This window comes from Carcharhinus amblyrhynchos, chromosome 6 (assembly GCF_965287045.1).
Source record: "Carcharhinus amblyrhynchos chromosome 6, sCarAmb.v2.hapA, whole genome shotgun sequence".
NCBI lineage: Eukaryota > Metazoa > Chordata > Chondrichthyes > Carcharhiniformes > Carcharhinidae > Carcharhinus > Carcharhinus amblyrhynchos.
In genome coordinates this window covers 113,461,930-113,481,851 of record NC_137329.1, presented here as the reverse complement: position 1 = coordinate 113,481,851, position 19,922 = coordinate 113,461,930, and the positions used below count along the sequence as shown (strand labels likewise).

Sequence of the window (19,922 nt, the reverse complement as noted above, 5' to 3'; positions counted from 1 at the left end):
AAAACATTGCTCCAAAGAACTCAAAGTGAAGTCAGTTAAAACGCTACTTCAGACGTATTCCCCATGTACAGTGCTGAGCATACCAAAATGCCTTTTCCACAAACCTGTCAAGCAGCTTGCCAAGTGGTGTCAGAATGTCTTCTGCTCACAAAGTCTCCAAATTCCCGCAAGACTAAATTTCCCCTTCATCTTGACAAATAACAAGACCAGAACAACAGGGGGCTAAACCTCTGTCAAGCAACACAATTCTCTGAAAGACAATCTTCCCGTTTCATCCCTTCCTCTATGATCTACAGATTAAGGTTGGCTCATAGCTAGGCCTTCATTAGTTCCAATAAATTTTCCCTTGTTTGTTTTGGTAACTCTCTGCTCTGTGTTTTACACCACAGCATTACTAATATGTTGGAATCATCCTGCTCAAAAAAAGCACAGCACACTCATTTCTGGTTTTGGCATCTATCCGATGTGTAATTTATTCATCAACAAATGGTGTTTAGAAGTAGTGGCATAAACAACCCTTGAAAGAGTTTTCACCCTGTGATTCATGTTACTGACAGATAATGCAGTCATACAGCACAAACCTTGCTTTGCTGTTCTATTAATTGATACTTGTATGCATGTTTGCCCAAATACCGAGTTAAGGGAAGGTAATGGCCTAGTGGTATTATCTCTGGACTATTAATCAGCTGGGACATCAAATCCCACCAAGACAGATAGTGAAATGTGAATTCAAGAAATATACCTAGAATTAAGAATCTACTCATGACCATTGTTTGAAAACACCCATCTGGTTCACTGACATCCTTTAGTTTAAAAGAAAGTTTAAAGTTTATTTATTAGTGTCACAAGCAGGCTTACATTAACACTGCAATGAAGCTACTGGGAAAATCCCCTAGACATCACATTCTGGCACCTGTTTGGGTACACTGCGGGAGAATTTAGAAAAGCCAATGCACCTGACCAGTACGTCATTAGGACGTGCTTCTTACCTGGTCTATCCTACATGTGACTTCAGAGCCAGAGCAATGTGGTACACTCTCAATTTCCCTCGGGCAATGAGGTATGGGCAATAAGTGTTGGCCAGTGATGCCCATGTCCCACGAATGAATTAAAAAAAGTATGAAAAGAGAGAACCATAGTGTAATTTAGTGCATGGATTTGAGGTTTGTAGCAAACAAATATTACTTTGTATTCCACTTGCCAACAAACTTTTGCTGGATTTTAGCATCCAAACTTGCATTGATTCGCAATCCATTTTGAGTACAGCACCCTGGACACGTAGACCTGTGTTTACAGGCCAAGCAACTAGGCACCTCCTTAAATCAGGTTAAAGAAGTTGACTGAGCCACACACAAAGCTGGAATATCCTGGCCCATGAAGGTGGATTGGTGGCCAGATGAAGCGAGGGAGAGCCTTTGGGAAAATTAAATCGAATCAGCTCCCTGACCCATTTCTACCTCAATATAGACCCAATTCCTGCCAGAGATCCCAGCCTACAGGATCAGAACCAGGAAAGACATGTTAGAATACTTAATCCATTCTCAAATCATATACAGAGAGTGAAATAAAGAGACAGAAAAAGAACAGTATGGTCAAGAGATAAAGATACAAGAGACTGAGGAAATGTTGAAAAATATTTACTTTCTAAATAAAATCTGATGGAATGGGACTTGGAAAAATATATTTTCAACACAATAAAGATCAACTGGTAGCAATTAAAATTTTATCACACCAATAAAAATGTAATTACAGTGGGATGGATGAACCCCAATTTTTTCTGTGTGTTTAGCAAATACTTATCCACCATCCCATGTACTTTGATTTCAAGAAGAAATTAGACATAGTTCTTGGGACTAAAGGGAACAAGGGACATGCGGGGAGAAGGCTGGATCAGGATATTAAATTTGATGATCAGCCATGATCAAAATGATTGGTGGAGCTGAAGGGCCAAATGGCCTACTCCTGCTTCGAGTTTCTATGTTTCCACGTCATGCCATGTGTCTTAGTGAGATACCAGTTTTGTGAAGATTCTGGAGGGGAAATGCAACCTGGACAGCAACGTTATCATTGTCATAGCTTCCACAGGCAAAAACAGGCAGGGAGATGTTACAAATTTTAAAGCTACATTTGAAAAGCTGTTCAGGTGACTGCAACATATGACTTTTGGCATGTGAGCTAGAGTTTAGGCTGCAGGGCCCGTGGACAACATCTGTTTGTGCCTGAGTGAAGGACCATCACAAACAAAACCAGATGAATAGGGCAGAGTTTTAGCACCTTGTCCACCCTGGAATCAGGGCGGGCTAGTCTCACAGAACGGACAATCTCCATTGGCCTCAGGTGGGATTTTACAATCTCACCCAAGCGAAGTCTTAAAAGCCCACCCATTGAGTTCCAGGAAGACAAGAATGAGTTGACAGAATTCAAAAAGAATGAAAGGGACTGAGCTAGAATTCTGGTCAACAGACAACTTTTCATATTTAAATAGGGGAAGAGAAAGTTTCCAAAATCAGCAGACAGGCAGTGGAGGAGGTGTCCCAACCCAGGATATTTATTAGCCTAATACACCATCTTATTTGAAAAAGCATTTTGGACTTGCCCCACATCACACGTTTTGTTGTCTACTTTTAAAACATCAAGAATCAGCTCTGCAGAGGTAACAGCAACCAGCATAAAGCCACAGACTCAGCTGCAGTCAACAAAAACACCAAAGGTAATAAACAGCAACACACTGAAAGTGGGAGAAGGACTCTGCACAACCTGTTCCAACTTCAAGTTCACCTGAGACCCAACCTCCTGGCAATTAGATGACAATAAACCTTGCCGCTTCCTCTGCTTTTCAACACATTCAATCCAGCCAAGCATGAACTAATCTAAGAACACACAAGCCTGCTACAAAACAAGAATGAAATAATCCCAAATTGTAACTGTATTTTTTTTCCTTTATCTGTATCTAACCTTTCCAGATTGATAGCATGTTTGAGATATTGCATTTTCAAACTGATGGGGCAAGTGAGAGGTCATAAATAACCTTTATTTTAAAACTCACAGAACAGCTTGCTGATGGGATTACTTACATTGTAGAAAACCATACTGACAATAAAAATACACACACCTTACCTACAAAATACTTTACAAACAGTTAAGAAAATACACAAATTCTGTCATATGGCGTTTTTGTTTGATCTGGGCCACGATCTTAACGTTTTGCCCTGCCAGCATCCTAGCACTGCCCATCAGGCACAGTGGCACTGCCAGCCAGTCACACTAGCAGTGCCCATGGGGCACTGCACAGTGCCAAGGGGGCAGGGCTCTCTGCCACTCTAACAGCGATCAGCCAAATCAATGCACGAGGGTGGGAGTGGGGGTGTTTCGGCCATGAAGCCAATGATAGCGTAGGTGAGGCAGAACAGAGATCTGCACATGTGCAGTGGCACCCTCTGCTGGTATCTGCTGGTTTTTGGTGAATTTAGGGCCCGGCCTGCCTGCCCCCTGCCCCTCCCTGCCCGCCCAAAACCCTGAGATCATGTACCAACCAACTCAAGAACAGCTTCTTCCCTGCTGCCAGATTTTTGAATGGACCTATCTCGCACTAAGTTGATCTTTCTCTACACCCTAGCTATGAATGCAACGCTACATTCTGCACCTTCTACATTCCTTCCCTATGAACAGCATGCTTTGTCTGTATAGTGCGCATGAAACAATCATTCCACTGTATACCAATACATGTGACGATAATAAATCAAATCAGTCAATAAAATAGATCATGTGAGGGGCTAGTATAGGACTGGCGGGTGTTACAGAAACAGCAAGGGAAAGGCAAATTGACTAAGAGTTTATTTTATTCCTATAATACTGCACTAAGCACTATTCTGTGGCTCAATGACAGTTTTATTTTTGCAGCTTGCAGAATCATTACCTACTTCATATTTGACACTTGACAAACTGCTACCTGACTTGATACAACAACGGCATAATAAAAAGAATATTGCCAGACTTAAAGGTAAAAATCTCATCATGGAGCCCTTTACAACCGATCCAAAATATATCCAAGCATGGTGACTGAATTGATCATCAAACAGTGATCAAGCTGAGAGATTAATTTTCTCGCATTCTGCTCTTGGATTGTTAGCTTGTTATCTAATCTCAGACTCAGGTGGTCTGAGCAGTGAAATGCAGCAATGTTTGAGTGAATTTCACTCCTGCTCGCTACTGTTTATCATCGGTATTTAAATGGGTAGAACGAGCTGCAGCCCCTAAGAACAGGAGATGACCGTTTGAACTAACAGTGAATGCTTACTGGCTACCGTGCCTGCTCTCTGACCACGAATTTTGAATGTTTAATTGTGCTTTGAAAGCTTCCTGCTTTCACATCAATACTACTCAATTTCCACAGCAAAAAACAACTCCATTTGTTAAGAAAGGTGAGAGAGAGAAATCAGGAAATTATGGACCTACATCTGTTGGGGGTAAGTTACAGGAATTTATAATTAAGAGCAAGACTACTGAGTGGAGAGAGAAATCGGAATTGCTTAGAGTCAACACGGATTTGTAAAGGGTAGGTCATGTCTAATGAATCTAATTAATTTTTTGAGGCAGTAACTAAATTGGTAGCCGGGGAACGTATATAGTTACAATTTGTACGTGGGTCCAGCAGACATGTGGTAAAGTTCTGCACAAGAACTGGTTGATTAAATGAAAACTCCTGGAATTGATGGCATATTAGTGACCTAATTAGAAGATGGTTAACCCTTAGAAGGCAGAGAGTGGGGATAATATATACGTAGTATTATTCTGTAATTCTATATAATTCTATGCACGTAAATTGGAAGAACATAAGAAATAGGAGCAGGAGTAGGCCATCTAGCCCTTCGAGCCTGCCCCGCCATTCAATAAGATCATGGCTGATCTGTCGTGGCTCAGTTCCACATTCCCGCCCTCTCCCCATAACCCTTAATCCCCTCGCTTATCAAAAACCCATCAACTCACGTCTTAAAAATATTTAGCGAGGCAGCCTCCACCACTTCAACGGGCAGAGAATTCCAGAGATTCACCACCCTTTGAGTGAAGAAGTTCTTCCTCAACTCCATTCTAAACCGCCCCCCCCCTTTATCTTGAGGCTGTGCCCCCTAGTCCTACTGTCCTTTCTGAGCGGGAAGAGTCTCTCCACCTCTATCCTATCCATCCCATTCATCATCTTATACGTCTCAATGAGATCTCCCCTCATTCTTCTAAACTCTAACGAGTACAAGCCTAGTTTATTCAGCCTCCCCTCATAGCTCAACCCCCTCAACTCCGGTATCAGCCTAGTAAACCTCCTTTGCACTCCCTCCAAGGCCAAAATATCCTTGCGTAAGTACGGCGACCAAAACTGCACACAGTACTCCAGCTGCGGCCTCACCAATGCCCTATACAGCTGCAGCAAGACCTCCCTACTTTTATATTCAATCCCCCTCGCTATGAAGGCCAGCATCCCATTAGCCTTCCTGACCACGTGCCTAGTTGTTTCCTACTGGATATGTGCTGAGCCAGCTACGGTTCACTAGATTTATTAATGACTTACATAATCATAATTAAAGGGCCACATAATCATTTTCTGATGATGCAAAGGTAGATTTAAGTTTATTTATCGTTAGTGTCGCAAGTAGGCTTACATTAACATTACATTGAAGTTACTGTGAAAATCCCCTAGCAGCCACATTCTGACATCTGTTTGGATACACTGAGGGAGAATTTAGTATGGCCAATGCATCTTACCAGCACGTCTTTCAGACTGCGGGAGGAGACTGGAGCACCCAGAGGAAACCCACCCAGACATGGAGAGAATCTGCAGACTCCGCACAGACAGTGACTCAAGCTGGGAATCGAACCCAGGTTCCTGGTGCTGTGAGGCAGCAATGATAACCACTGTGTCACTGTGTATGAGGACACATGAAAAAGATGTGACAACACAGGGAAAATTAGAAAACAAGTTAAAAAATGGCAGGCCAAAAATTGAGGACAACTAATGGACGCATTAATATGAATGGACACAGCTTCTAAACAGAACTAACCACGGAATAGAGCTGAATAAAATGAGCAATTTCAAAAGTAGGAACACTTGAGAACAAAAACTTCAGAAGCATTTTGTTACCGCAATCAACTGCAGTCTTTAACAATGCTATACTTTATTCCAAGTGTTAACATAATTCTATCCCTGGAATGGTGATTTATTAAATATTCATATTCACAGTACATAATGTTTTATTAGATTGCGTGTTGAGTGGTTCACTTTACTCTTTGACAGCTGGCAGTTCCGAGGAAATGAGTCCCTGTGACCCAGTTGCTTTGTTCTGTTTTCAGTTTAAGTACCGTGATGCAGAAATAAACACTTCGCTATTGTAGAACTATTCAAAAACTTTTGCAACCATTACACTAACCCTGAACTACAAAGAGAAAAGTAAACTCTTCAATTTTTTTCATCATATGCTTCCTTTCTTTCCCTTTTGTATTCATATTTATTTTTGGTGCTTGTTATTTTCCTTTCATTAGCCTATCTTTTCTGCATTTTACTCTGCCAGAATGTGAAGCATTTGACATTTTTCCTTCTTCTCCCTGATTCTTACCTACAAACATCCAAGTTAGGAGCAGGAGTAGGACATTTGGCCCCTCAAGCCTGCTCTGCCATTCAATCAAATGGCTAATCTGATTGCAACTTCAACCCCACATTCCCACCTTCCCTGGTAACATTTCATGCTCTTTGTTAATCAAGAATCTAAGTTTTTTTTAAAGTTTATTTATTAGTCACAAGTAAGGCTTACATTAACACCACAATGAAGTTACTGTGAAAATCCCCTAGCCGCCACAGTCCGATGCCTGTTCGAGTCAATGCAACTAAACAACAAGTCTTTCGGAATGTGAAACCGGAGCAGCCGGAGGGAACCCATGAAGGTATGGGGAGGATGTGCAAACTCTGCACAGAGTGACCCAAGCTGGGAATTGAACCCGGGTCCCTGACGCTCTCAGGCAGCAGTGCTAACCACTGTGCTGAGATCCAGCTCTGCCTGAAAAAAAATTCAAAGACCCTGTTCCTCAAAAGACAGTGGAAGCAAAGTTCCAGAGACTCTCAACCCTCAGAAAAAAAACTCCTCATCTTTGTCTTAATCGAGTGATCTCTTATTTTGAAGAAGTGTCGGCTAGTTCTAGATTCTCCAGTAAGAGGAAACATTCTCTCCATATCCAAGCTGTCAATACGCCTCAGGATCTTAAAGGCTTCAATCAAGTTGTCTCTTTTAAATTCTAGTGGATACAGACCTAACCTCTCCAGCCTTTCCTCATAAAACAACCCTCGCATTCCTGGTATTTATCAAGTAAATCTTCTCTGAACTGCCTCTAATGCATTTAGATCTTTCCTTAAATAGGGAGGCCAATACTGTACACAATGTTCCAAATGCACTGTGCAAATGAAGCATAATATCCTTAACATGCCATCTCTATACCCTAGCTATGACTGTAACGCTACATTCTGCACTTTCTCCTTTCCTTCTCCCCTATGTATTCTATGAAGTGTGCTTTGTCTGTATAGCATGCAAGAAACAATGCTTGTCAGTATATACCAATACCTGTAACATTGAAAAAAATTAAATCTTACTGCTATAATCAATTCCCCTCACAATAAATCTAATTATTCCTAACACCAGCCTTTTAGTATTTGATGCACTAGTACACTCTGATCCCTCTGCACATCAGAGCTCTACAATCTTGCACCATTTAGACAATACATTCATTTTTTATTCTTCCTGCCAAATTGGACAATTTCACATTTTCCCACATTATACTCCATTATGCTCATTTTACTTAACTTATGTTCTTTTGCAACCTCCTTACATCCCCTTCACAATTTACTTTCCTACCTATCTTTGCATCATCAGCAAATTTAACAACCATACCTTCAATCCCTTCATCCACATCATTTACATAAATTGTAAAAATTGACACCCCAGCACTGATCCCTGTGTCTCACCACTGATCACAATCTCCCAACTAGAAAAACCCATTTATGCCAACTCTGGCCAGCTGACAGGAAACAGTCTTCAATCTATCCCAATGTGTTACCCACTACATGGGCTTTTCATACAATCCCTCCAGGACAGGAGGATGCCATTCGGCCCATCAAGCCAGCACTGACAACAATCCCACTCCAGACCCTATCCCTGCAACCCCATATATTTACCCTGTTAGTCCCCATGGTACTAAGGGCAACTTAGCATGGCCAATCAACCTAACCCACACATCCTTGCATTGTGGGAGGAAACCCACACACACACGGGGAGAATGTGTAAACTCCACAGAGAGTTACTCAGGGCTGGAATAGAACCTGGATCCCTGGTGCTGAGAGACAGCAGTGCTAACCACTGTACCACCATGCTGTCCTTTCATTTCATTTTAATTGATACAATAACCTTTGATGTGACACTTTATCAAATGCCTTCTGGAAATTGAAGTCAGTACATCCACTGGTTCCCCTTTAGCCACAGCACGCGAGTCCTTCAAAGAATGCCAATAAATGGTTAAACATGATGTCACTTTCACAAAACCATGTTGATTCTGCCCGATTGTTTTGAATTTTTCCAAATCATCTGCTATAACATTTTTAGTAATGACTTCTAAAGCTTTTCCTACAATAAATGTTAGACTAATTGACCAGTGCTTTCCTGCTTTCTGTCTCCCTCCCTCTTTGAATAAAAGGGTTACATTTCTATCTTCCAATCTAATGGAAGATTTCACAAATCTATGGAATTTTGGAAAATTAAAACTAATGCATCAGCTATCTCATTAGTCACTTCTGAGGTGAAGTCCATCTGGACTTGGGGGTTTGTCAGCCCACAGCCCCAATGGTTTCTAGTGATTCTGATTTTCCGGAGTTCCTCCCTTACTTTCATTTCCTGATTTACATCCGTTTCTGGGATGTGTCCTCTATAGTAAAGACAGGTGCAAAACACCCATTTAATTCATCAGCCATAACCCTAATTTCCATGTCCAATTCCCCAGTTGTACTTTCTACAGGATCAATGCTCACGGTATTAACTCTTTTCTGATTTAACTATCTATAGAAACTCTTATTGTCTGTTTTTATATTACTGACTAGCTTTTTCTCAGACTCTACTTTCTCCCTTCTTATCAATCCATCATTCTTTCATGTTCCTTACATTCTTTCCAATCTCCTGACCTGCCACTTGTCTATAAACAAATAAGCTTTTTTTAAATTTTAATAGTCTTTTACCTTTTTTAGTTACAAATTATTCTGATGGAAGGAACATAAATGAATATATTTTCAATAATAGCTGGATTCAAAAGCCTTTGGAAACCTGGTATAAAATTAGTACAAGTTCCTCTGGTAATAGGCAGTTACTTGTCCAGCTGGAATTCATTACTGGAGTCTTTTATAAGACAGGCCTAGGACTGGGCCTGCTGAATCATAGTACCAGATAGTGTATTCGTGTAATTTGAGCAGTCTAATTAATCAGGAAGCCTGCCCCGGAAAGAAAAGTTTCAAAGTTTTTTATTTATTAGTCACAAGTAAGGCTTACATTAACACTGCAATGAAGTTACTGTGAAATTCCCCTAGTTGCCACAATCCAACACCAGTTGGGGTCAGTGCATCTAACCAGCGCATCTTTCAGACTGTGGGAGGAAACCAGAGCACCTGGAAGAAACCCACACAGACATGGGGAGAATGTACAGGATCCGCCCAGACAGTGACCCAAGCCAGGAATCAAACGCGGGTCTCTGGCACTGTGGGGCAGCAATGCTAACCACCACGCAGAACAAATTTTATTATGGAATGCAAAGTAAAACCACTACTGTGGTTTTACACAATAGTCCCTACCTGAGGTTACAGTTTATCAGGCCCAGTCCTTTATCAGGCCCAGGCAATGAGTTCCAGCTGGGCAGGTCACTGCCTATTACCAGGGCAGCTTATTCTCAGCGAACCCCACAGGGAGATCAGTGATTCCCCATGGACCTCATGGGACTTTTCACAATGTAGTTGCTAAGGAAAAAAAGAGCCTACAACACAACGGCCCCTAATTCACAAACACACGGAGGGCTCTTAAAAAGCTGATTATGTACTAAATCAGAGTTAATGTTTTTTTCTTTCTGTTTTTGTTCAATGCATTTGTGGAACCAGTTAAATGTACTCTGAGGTCACATTCACCCACCCACCTGGTGAGAAACTGATCAGATTTGAATGGACAGTCAAATTAGGGGAGTGTTGCAGAGCGAGTGACCGATTTGATCCAAATGCGTGGGCGAGACTGAAACGATCTTCTCGGTAAGCTTTCCTGGATTTCAACCAAGATTGATTTTGAAAGTTCAGGTCAGAACTCACCTGCTGTAATCCTGCTGAAAGGAAGAAGAAATAAAGAGTTTCCACATCCTCAAAGCATCAAAAGATTTTTTTTAAACTCTAAGACTGGGAATGTACGAGTTCTATAATCTATGGTTTAACCTAAAAAAAAACTACAACTAATCACCAAATAAACACGTTAGAATAATCTAATTTTATTGATTAATTTAAAATACAGCAGACAGGAGATTGACCAAGATTCTCTGACCTTGCCCTCAGCTGGGATTTTTCAGTCCCGCTGTAGTGAATGGAGATTTGGCTGAGCGCCAAATTCCCCACTGCTGCTAGCAGCAGGTCATGCGAGACTGGAGAATCCTGTCTGCAGAATGTGAATGTTCGAGGATGGCAAAACTGTGCTAAGCAAACAAATGCTGCAGCTCAGGGTCATTGAGTTAGCGTGCAAGTTCGAGTGATTCTGGCACATAACGGAAAGGGAGAGGTTTCACTCTAGTTTTATCTAGGATATAGTGTTTTGCACTGCCTCAGTAAAGGACGACTGTGACTCATAGGGAATGGAGAAACATGGAATTAGATGAGATTGAGAAAGAGGCCCCACAGTCACTGATCCTGTGCAATAAATGTGGTGTATTTATTACCGGTGAGGACAAGGAGAAAGCGAACAGTCACAATGCAGACCAAGGCACCATTGTCCAGGATGTAGGTGTGTTGGCAAGAGGCAAATACAGAATAGAAACATAGTGATAATAGGGGCCTCTGTAATTTGTGGGATAGATATTGTCCTTTGTAGCCAAGAATGAGAATGTCAAAGGGTATGTTGGCTACCCAGTGTCAAAGTAAGGGATACAGAATCATAGAATCTACAGTGCAGAAGGCCCTATTCCTGTAACCCCTCATATTTACCCTGCTAATCCCCCTAACACTAGGGTTAATTTAGCATGGCCAATCAACGTAACCTGCACATTTTTGGACTGAGGGGAAAACAGAGAACCCGGAGGAAGCCACACAGATACAGGGAGAACGTACAAACTCCACACAGTCAGCTGTGACCAGAATTGAACCCGAGTCCCTGGCACTGTGAGGCAACAGTGCTAACCACTGTGCCAGCATACTGCCCTGACAGTAGGTTATGGAAGAACATGGAATGGGGTGGAGTAAATCCAGTTGCCATGGTCCACCTTGGAACTAACAGCAAGAGGCAGGAACAAGGAGGTGGTTGTGCAGAAAATGTTTCAGGAGTTAGGATAATAATAATAATGTCTTCTAGATTACTGCCTGAGCCCTGTATAAATTGGCACAGAAACAGTCAGATTAAGAGAACTAACATGTGACTAAAGGGTTGGTATACTAAAGAAGGGTTCTTGGTGGCGGTGATGCCCAAGCGTATTACCGCTAGACTACTAATCCAGAAACTCAGCTGAGTGTTCTGGGGACCCGGGTTCGGATCCCACTAAAGCAGATGGTGGAATTTGAATTCAATAAAAAAAATCTGGAATTAAGAATCCTCTGATGACTATGAAACAATTTTCGATTGTCAGAAAAACCCAGCTGGTTCACTAATGTCTTTTAGGGAAAAAAGTTTGCCATCCTTACCTGGTCTGGCCTATATGTGACTTCAGAGCCACAGCAATGTGGTTGACTCTCAACTTCCCTCCAAGGGCATCTAGGGGTGGGCAATAAATGCTGGCCAGCCAGCAACACCCATGTCCCATGAATGAAATAAATCTAGTTCTGGAACAGGAAGGAGCTGTAACAATGGAATGGGCTTCACCTGATTCAGGATGGAACCCATATCCTAATGGAAAGGGTAAATAAGGAAGTAGCAAAAGCTTTAAACTAGTACAACCCAGGGAAAGATCAATAAGAAACATAAGCAGCCCAAATATATATATATAGGGAAGAAGGTGGTAGGGAAAAATAAACTAAGGAAGAATATTGATGGCAAGGAAATAAATAAAAAAAGATGATTGAAAGCAGGAGGAAATACTATTTAAAATTAGTTCAAATGCAGTGTCTCTAATAAAACATGCACGCAGTATCTGTAATAAAACAGGGGAGCCGGAAGCAATCACACATTGGGACAAATCAGACATAGTAGAGATTACTGAGACATTGCTACAGAAAAGTCAGGACTGGGAATTAATCAGTGCAGGGTAAAAGATATTTAGATAAGATAGAAGGGGGAGGAGTAAGGGCCAGTGGAATAGCTCTATTTATTGGGGATAATAATAATGGCAGTGGGAAGAAGGGATACAACTATCTGCAACATACAAATAGGATAAAAATAAAAGATTAGAAAGGGCCCATCACTAAGAGGTGTGGTCGACAGACCACCAAATAGTGGCAAGAACGTGGAGGAAGAAATATGCAGAAACATTTGGAAATTGACTAAAAAGCGATACAATAACAGGAACATAAGACCTAGGAGCCAGAATAGATTCTTCAGCAACTTAAGAAATAAGAAATAAGAACATAAGAAATAGGAGCAGGAGTAGGCCATCTAGCCCCTCGAGCCTGCCCCGCCATTCAATAAGACCATGGCTGATCTGTCGTGGCTCAGTTCCACATTCCCGCCCTCTCCCCATAACCCTTAATCCCCTTGTCTATCAAAAACCTATCAACCCGCGTCTTAAAAATATTGAGCGAGGCAGCCTCCACCACTTCAACGGGCAGAGAATTCCAGAGATTCACCACCCTTTGAGTGAAGAAGCTCCTCCTTAACTCCATTCTGAACCACCCCCCCCCCTTTATCTTGAGGCTGTGTTCTCACTCCACAATTCAATTATGGCAATCTGACTGTAGTCTCAACGCATCCACATATCGTGGTCATCACAACTGGTTTTTGTCTTTAAAAACCTGGAGGGCTGGATGCTATGGCATAAAGCCATTTAATTATGTTTAAATGCATTTAAATTCATGCAAACCAGGTTCATCATGTCACCCGTGGTTTTGGGCAGGGGGTTGTGTGGGGGGGGGGGGGGGGGATGCGGTGGATGACTAAGATCTCAAACTGAAATCTCGCCAATGCAAACCCCGCTAAGGCCCTCTCACGAGATTTTAGCGGCCAAAACGGGATTTGCGCCCGTGGCACTCAGGTCCACTAAATTTTGTTAAATAATATAGAACAGTGGGAAACATTTAAATGTGTTCAATAGAGTACAAGAAAAATATATTACATTAAAAGGAAAGGACAAACCAGACAGTCATTACAAGATGACATCAATAAACTTGCAGAATGGTTAACTAATTGGCAAATAAAGTTCAACACAGCTGGATGTGAAGTAGTATATTTGATAAAAACGGGGAGGTAATGTTATATAGTCGGAAGGTGCAAGTCAAGACTGAGTAGAGGAATGAAGAGATCAGTAAGAACAATACACCAATCACTCAAAGTTGCCCCACAGATTAGCAAGGCCACATGAAACAGCAAACCAAGGACTAGGCTTCATTTCAAAATGCATAGGATCGCAGAGGAAGGAAGTTAAGTTAAACCTGCGTTGCACCTTGATTAGACCACATTACGTACAGTTCCAGTCGCCATATCTGGTCTCTTTTCTCTTGTAAAGTGGCCAGAGGAAATTAAAATTATGAAAGGTTTTGATTAAGTGGACGCGGAGATAATGTTTCGTCTTGTGGGGAAGAGCGTAATCAGTGGCCATCAACATAAGATAGTCACCAGGAAATCCAACTGGGAATTCAGAAGAAACTCCTGAAAAAAGTGGAGTGTGAAACTCGCTGACACAGGGAATAATTGAAAGAAGCAGTACGGATGAACTTAAAGGGAAGTTAGGCAAGCATGAGGGAGAGGACAATAGGGTCACAATGTTGGATTTAAATGAGGAAAGAGGGGGGGGAGGTTCAAGAGAAGCACAAATACATGAATGAACTGATTGGGCTGAATGGCCTGTCTCTGTTTGTATATTCTATGTAAGTTAACAGCTGTGATGAAGAAGGGCTATTATATTTTGAATTTGTATTTATGGGTATGTTTTGTCTGTGTAACGTGCAAGAAACAATACTTTTCATTGTACACTAATACATGTGACAATAATAAATCAAATAGTTTCTAAGTTTTAAAACAATGTGATATATCAAACTTCTTCAAGTTTTACCAATGCTTTTGATCTGAGAAGTCACGCTTATAATGCACTTTATTCTCAATTAATGAAATAATTGCAAACGGTTATGAATCTATCAAAGCATAAGAGATACAGATTGGTAAATGAAATTCAGAAGAACTTCATTAATTTTTGATGAGGGATGTGTCAAAAAGGGACTGTTCTATTCCCTGATAGCAGAGAGTTGGCGTGAATCAGATTTGAGTTCAGATAGCTGTGGCAGTGACAGAGACTCACTCTTCTGTGGCAATGCGTTCTTCATCTTTGATCACCAGCCATTTTAATAGACAGGGAAGGTCTCTCTGACTGCTTTGGGCGATTTTAGAGAACAAAGAGGATGGGGATTTCCCAGCCACGCTCGTCCCAAAACCAGAAAATCCTACCCAGGGTCAATGGACCTTTGCACAGTGGCCAACCCCTCCCCCACCTTCCTCCCTCTCCGCCACAGGAATCATAGCAGGTTGGGGGATGGGAAAATTCCCCCCATGGTGTCCAGAAAAGGTGTGAAGCAGAAACAAGCGGTGGGCTATGAAGAGCACTAACGATTTTCCCACTCAGCATATAAAATTGTTATTTAACATGACCACCACCCATTTCCAATGTAGACTGCCTGTCCTTTAGGCACTGAATATTCCATAATTCCAGATACAAGGCAGCATGTTCAGTGTTAATATTGCAGGCTGATCATTCTTCATTTAACTTTTTCTCTCTTCACAGGTGCTTCCTGATGTGCTGGGTGTTTCCAGCATTTACCGGTTTAGATTTTCAGTGTTAAATGTCAGCCCTAATTACTGATTGTTTGGTCCAATGCCTGCACTGAGAAACTAATTAAGCAGAGGAATTGCTTGACGGCCTGAGCAGTTTATTTGAATGTTAATGTATGCAGATTGCCGGACAGTGGAGCTGATGAATCTCATTCCACAATCGCTGGATCGTTAAAGGGAAAAGTAGCAATTTTGAGCCCACCCTCCAGCGCTGAAAAATCTGAAGGACACGATTCGCGCCCACAAGTTTCCAAATCCCAATTTTACCGGCCCCTCGCCGATGGAATGCTCCGAAACACATTGCAGACTGCAGAATACTCATTTGAATATATTAGCTTGTCGTTAGTGAGCACTCTCTCCGGATATTGAGCCCAATAGTATCTTCAGTGGGCACCGCCGTTCGTCATGGCAGTGTCATTTACAACCAGTTTATAGAAACATGAACCTGGCACCTTCCAGGGGTTGTTCGGAGATGAGCGCTCAGGCAGTCAGCACCTTTTGCCGTGTTGAACCTTATTTGCCAATTAGTTAACTGTTCTGCAAGTTTATTGAGGTCATCTTGTAATGACTGTCACTCGTGTTTAGTTTATTCTTTCCCTTTAATGTAATATATTTTTCCTGTACTGTATTGAACACATTTAAATGTTTCCCACTGTTCTATATTGATCAACAAAATTTAGTGGACCTGAGTGCCACAGGCTCAAATCCCGTTTTGGCCGTTAAATCTCGCGAGAAGGCCACAGCGGGGTTTGTATCGGCGAGATTTCGGTTTGAGATCTTAATCATTCTCCCCCCTCCCCCCCCGCCAAAACCACTGGTGACATGATGAACCTGGTTTGCATGAACTTAAATGCATTTAAACATAATTAAATAGCTTTACACTGCTCAGAGAACGTCGGAGAGGACTTGGGGGGGCAAAGATAGGTTCAACTGGGTGGCATGCACAACTTGGGCCAAAGAGCCCGTTTCCATGCTGTAAACCTCTATGACTAACTCGGGTCCAGCATGGGGCCCCAGAATCACCATTTCTGCCTGACCTCTTCTGGAGTGCACTTGCACTAATCGGGGCTGCCCCAGGTGGGGGCGCTGATCCTGCTGAAATACCGTCGCCAGGAGCGGGGGTAAAGAGTGCTCCAACTCTGTGCCATTCCACCTAGCAGTCTGGTCCATGCCCCCTCTGAAAAGCAGGGTACTGGCTTCTCATCCCCTGAAAGTCCCTGCATTGTAAAAGTAGTGAGGGCAATAAAGAAACATGAGAATCCTCAACACAAATGTTGTCATTTCTCAACTGAGGAATCAATGTTCCCCCTCCATCCCCACGTAATGGGGATAGTGTCAGAGGGACTAGCGGTCGGGACAGACTCAATGGGCCAAATGGCCTCCTTCTGTGCTGTAGGGATTCTATGATTCTTCTAGGGTTTCCGACTAATCCCAGTTTTGCTGGAAGGGATAAAAGGAGAGAGGTGTGAACTCAGCAGGGCCAACTGAACTTGGTTTCAAACAGACCCCATCATTGCAGTGGCAGGGGCCTTAACCCACAGTGTGGGAGTCACATCTTAAAGGTCTCCCGACTCATCCTACACTTGGGAGTGAGAATCCAGCCTGTTTACTCTGTTTCCTTCCTCCTAGATGCTGCCAGACCCGCTGAGTATTTCCAGCAATTTCTGGTTTCATAATTTGAATGGAGTGAAATCTTCCGGAAAAAAATGGCAGTCTTGGTTCTGGCACCGGCACGTTTTTGGTCCGTATCTTGTGTTTCATTTGTGTTGATTTTTAATCCCACGAGTATCACATCTCTCCAGTGGTGTGTTCCCTCTGATTTGCCCACGGCGTATGACTGAACCACTGCAAACACTGGGGAGTTCCATACAAACAGCCCCACAGCATTCATTCCCATGCTGTGGGTCTTCAGCTTTGAGGTGTTCCCTAGTGAGTGAAGCCTGGCTATTTAGTGATTCCCCCCCACCCACCTCCCCCCCCCGAGGGATGCGTGTGTGGTGGGTGTGGTGACAGCTGTGACACCTCTTCCACGGTGGGGTTGGACAAGACCCCTTCGAGCTGGAGTCAGGTGGATCCAGGAGGCACGAGAATGGTCTGACCTGATTTGCTGGTGGGCATGCAAGAGAAGGAACATGATGTCTGTGAAGCAGCAGTGCTAGCCACCGTACCACCCCAAGGGAGTGGGACTCACACATCCAGATTTGCTCCACCAGTTTTAAAGAGCTGCATCTGTGATCTCCCATCATAACTGGGAAAAGTTGGAAATGTAACCAATTTGAATGGAAGGGTTGGAAGAAGAATAAAAAGTGGACGGTGTGTGATAGGGAGAAGATTTTGACACAAAAGATTTCATGGAACAAGGCTAAAGGGAAAGATAACAGATAAGAAACAAAAGTGTGTTAGCAGAAACTGTGAACGGCAGGGTCCTGAATAACTGCCATCTGAAGGCAAAGTCAAGGGGGTAACAGGGAAACAGAAAGAAAAATGAAACAAAACGGAGGCAGAGATTACGATCTAAAGTTGTTCAACTCAACATTGATTCCAGGAGTCTGTAAATTATGCAGATAAGGTACTATTCCTCAGGCTTGTATTCAGCTTCATTGAAACACTGCAGCATGCCAAGGACAGAAAGGTCAGATGGAGTGGGAGCAAGGTGGAGAATCACAATGACAGGCGACCACAAGCTTTGGGTCAATGCACGCAGACGGAAAGAGCACGTTCCGCAAAGCAGTCACGCAATGTATTCCATCTCCCCAGTGTCGGGGAGATCACGCTATGAGCAACAAAGATAGTATCCGAAACAGAAAGAAACACCAGTAAATAGCTGTTTCAGCCGAGAGGAGCGCACACGGCCTTGGATAGCAGGAAGGGACAAGGTAACAATGCCGGTGCACATTGCATCTCTTGCACCTGCAGGGAAAAGTGTCATAGGGAAGGTGGGAGCTTGTTAGAGAGAATGTGGAGGGAACTGTCCCTATGGAATGCTGAAAGAGGAAGGGAGTAGAGGATGTGCATGTAGAGCAAACATCACAATTTGGGAGATCTGTCTTTGCTTACATCAGAGAAACAGCTATTACACAAAAAGCAGTGACACAAATCATTGCCATCAAGCTCTGCTGCAGTTTCGATGGGAGATTCAAATTCCAGTGGTTAGCACTGCTGTACGCATAGCGCCAGGGACCCGGGTCCAATTCCAGTCTCGGGTCACGGTCTGTGTGGAGTTTGCACATTCTCCCCATATCCACGTGGGTTTCTTCTGACTGCTCTGGTTTCCTCCCACAGTCCAAAGACATGCAGGTTAGGTGGACTGGCCGTGCTAAATTGACCCTTAGAGTCAGGGGGATTAGCAGGGTAAACATGTGGAGTTACAGGAATGGGGCCTGGGTGGAATTGTTGTGGGTGCAGACTGATGGGCCAAATGGCCTCTTCTACACTGTGGAGATTCAATGCTGAACTGGAATTTGCATTCTTCACTCACATCACAAAGATTTACTCAGATAAATTTGACTGCTGCACAATATTGATCTGATTCTGAGAAAGGATACTGGGCAGGATTCTCCAATCTCGTTCACCCTGCTCCCTGCTGCCAGTGAGAACAGAGAATTTGGCGCTCAGCCAAATCTCCAGTCACTGCGGAGGGACCAGAGAATCCCAGCCACAGGCAGGTCAGAGATTTCCAGCAATATCTATTTTTTTCCCCATGCATAGACTTTATTTTGTAAACTGTTAGGCTGCTTTCAATATTTTGCTGTATCTTATTTATTTATTTGTATCACAAGTAGGCTTGCATTAACACTGCAGTGAAGCTACAATGAAAATCCCCTAGTTGCCACACTTCAGCACCTGTTCGGGTGCACTGAGGGAGAATTTAGCATGGTCAATGGACCTAACCAGCACGTCTTTTCAGACTGTGGGAGGAAACCCACACAGACATGGGGAGAATGTGCACACTCCATACAGACAGTGTCCCAAGTACTGAATTGAACCCAGATTCCTGGGGCTGAGGCAGCAGTGCTAAAATAACAAAATATTTCTGGCACGATGGTAAAGAAAGAAACAGAAAGACTTGCATTTATACAGCACCTTTCCCAACATTCCATTACACTTGACAGCCAACTCTTTCTAAGTGCAGTCACTGCTGTAAAACAGGAAACTTGGCGGCTAACTGGAACACAGCAAGATCCCACCAATAGCAACATAATTATAAACATGCAACCTTCTTTCATTACATTGATTGAGGGTAAATATTGGCCAGGACACAGGCAATGCCCACCCCCTCAACCCTGCTCTTCCTGAAAGCCCACGAACACCTCTACTTTTTCAGGAGTCTAAGGAAATTTGGCACATCCGCTACGACTCTCACCAACTTTTACAGAGGCACCATAGAAAGCATCCTTTCTGGTTGTATCACAGCTTGGTATGGCTCCTGCTCTGACCAAGACTGCAAAAAATTATAAAGGGTCATGAACAAAGCCCAGTCAATCTCCCAAACCAGCCTCCCATCCATTGACTCTGTCTAAACCTCCCGCTGCCATGGAAAAGCAGCCAGCATGATCAAGGACCCCACACACCCCCAGCATTCTCTCTTCCACTTTCTTCCGTCAGGAAAAAAAGTACACAAGTCTGAGAACACGTAACAACTGACTCAAGAATAGCTTCTTCTCTGCTGCTGTCAGACTTTTGACTGGATCTACCTTG

The 19,922-nt window shown here is 42.9% G+C and overlaps 1 protein-coding gene across 5 annotated transcripts in view; it reads right to left on the bottom strand.

Moving 5' to 3' along the window:
• tmem117 (transmembrane protein 117) overlaps positions 1-19,922 on the bottom strand; it is a 283,717-nt gene that overhangs the window by 134,729 nt on the left and 129,066 nt on the right. The window lies entirely within an intron of this gene.